The following is a 2821-nucleotide window of genomic DNA, read 5'->3' on the forward strand; positions in this document are numbered from 1 at the left end:
AGCTATCTCTCATACATCATTGATCTTAATCCATTGATTATGACTCTAACTACTTAGAGCTTAGCTCCATTTATACCATTGTCCGTAGACCATGGGTATATGTTCTTCAACCAACATTACATTATCAAAATAAGGGTGGACAACCCTATGAGTCTTTAACATCTATGCACTTTGCACCCAAAAAATGTGGAGTCTTTACATTTGTATTACAAACTTAGACAAAAATATGGGCTCTAAGCCCCAAAACGCCCTTAGGGGATCTCGCACACAAAAGGACCCCAACATAAACATCGTGACTCACCCTCGAGTCACTCTACAGGTGCATAGATCTTAACACGAAGACCTCCCAACTCTGTTTGGATCACTGTAACTTCAGTGGCAGCTGCTGCTGAACTGCTGCCCTGAATCCTCTGCTAAGTTGCTTGCGGTTGCATGAGCTTTGCTTCAATGGAGGTTGTAATTGTATAAGCCTCATCGATCCATGGATGTAGGCATGCTTTTAAGACCGATTCTTTGTTCCGAGTGACATCCACCTATTCCTTGAGTGCCTTTGCCTGCAGCATCCATGCAAGCCTTTGTGTAAGGGCAACCGTGTGTGTGGTCCCTTTTACCTTATCATACTTCTTGTTGGGCCAAATAATTATCCTTAAAATACATCCACTTTCACTCCATTCACACATTTTCTCACCTCTATTCCACCACCATGTCATCACATCTACTTTACTTTCATCATTATATGGGTTACCTTTGTGTTTTCCAAAACATTATTAATTCTTAGTATTTTTAAGTGAATTTGTGGTTAAAATTTATAAAATAATATGCTTATACTTATACCTAACAATTGGAATGAGTTTGTTGACATGTGTAGGTACAAAGGAAGCTTCTAAAGCACCCTTATGTGGCACTTTATGCTCAAATTCGAATTTGAGAAGATCATGAATCTCATGGATAAGATCATGGACCTCATGGAGAAGATCATGGAGGATAAGGTTATGAGTCACCATTGGTTGAGAGATATGTGGATTTGAAGAGGGAATAGTGGATCATCATTATGAGTTTGTTATCATAACTTTTGTATAAATAGGAGTGTTATCTCCTTCATTTGTAACTTTGGGAATTTAGAATTGAGAAGTTAGAATTTAGTACCTTAGGATCTTATAAGTTTGTAATGAGAAGTTAGAATTTGGAATCATTGTAATGGAGATTTTAGAACCTCTTGGAATGTAGAACTTGTAATTGCAAATTGCAATTCAAGATAAATAAAATGGAGCTTCTTTGATATTCTACATTTGACTTCTCTTTTGATGAGCTTGTGAATCCTTGGAAGGGCCCCCATTGTCTAGCAAGTACACTTTGTTTTGGTAAGCTTTCATTTTATGTTTGTTTGTAAATTTCATTAGGTTCATATGTTTGAAATATTAATGAATGGCATTTCGTAAGAAGGTATTAATGTTTCTTTCAATGAATCTGATTTGTTATTTAATGTTTGATTTCATTGGTTTAAATAGTTTGTTGATTAAGATGATTAGAAATATTAATGAATAGTCTCTTGTAAGGGAGCTTTAATATTTTCTACACTTGTCACAATGTCTTTAGATTTCATTTTGTTAGACGACTAAATAGGTGTTGGAGATCCCAATGAAAGACCTCCTATAAGGGATTTTTGGCATTTCTTCACCTAGCTTAGTTTATTTTGTCTCTAAATCCATATATATTGGATGATCCTCGAAGTTTACTTACCCGTACTGATAGTAAATGAAACTCTAATTTTCATCCGCATTTTGGACCAAACATTTTGGCGCCGTTGCTGGGGAGGATGATTTAGAGATAGACTTAGGAAGTCATTTTTATTGCCATTTTTTTATGGACTAACTTATGAAACCTAGTGACAACAGGATCTTCATAAAGGAGTTCAAGTTTGAGCTTTTTGATTTTTTTCGTAGTTAGTTATTTTCAAATTCAATTTTTAAACCCCCCATTTCTTACTAATCCATCTACGGATGAGAAAATTGAAAATGTTGAACAGGTACTTCTTGGAAAGCAATAACAATATTGAAGATTGGTTCCAAAAGAACCTTTCACCAACTCCAAGAATAAGATAGGTTACTCACATGCTTCCAAATAATGAGGTAAAAACTTTAAATCTCGATGTGAGCATTTTTGAATTTTTAGTTCGTAGATGGCTTCACTGGAAGCATTCTTTTACCTAGGAAATAAAAAAAATCTTTCAAGTTAAAGGTAGAATAGATTAGAAAAAATAAAATGAGATCTCATAGAAGTTTTCCTTTAGTTTTGTTTTCAAAAGATAAAAATAATAAAAAAATCATCCACATTTCTCATAAATAAATTTAGGTAAGATCCACTTCATCCACGCTAACCTGCAAAAATAAAAATAAAAACAAATCAATAGGTTAGTATGCTCTCTTCCTGCGCTTCGAGCGATCAGGAAGATCAAAAAATCTACTAATTTATTTTCAAAAATAATATAAAAATATCTTGCTAGGAATTTGCACAAATCATTAAAACAAGAGTTTAACCAATCTCAAAAATACAAAGGCCATGGCAGAAGTGATTGGTATGATGGAACACATTCAGGGGTTACAAGGATAATCTTGACAGCGAACGAATATTCGATAACTTCAGTTCAACTGATTTATGCTAAGGAAGGGAATGAAAGCTCCAGGTATACATATTTTCCGGCCCTTCAACATGGAGGTGTAACCAGTTCTCCGCATCATGGTGTACTCGGCGATAGAATAAAGGTAAATCATAGCACGTTCAATTCGATAAGGCTCCAAGTTAAATGTAGTGTATTTGTTAA

This window comes from Pinus tabuliformis, chromosome 3_2 (assembly GCF_031772625.1).
Source record: "Pinus tabuliformis cultivar Carrire ecotype Pingquan chromosome 3_2, CPIR1, whole genome shotgun sequence".
NCBI classification, from domain to species: domain Eukaryota; kingdom Viridiplantae; phylum Streptophyta; class Pinopsida; order Pinales; family Pinaceae; genus Pinus; species Pinus tabuliformis.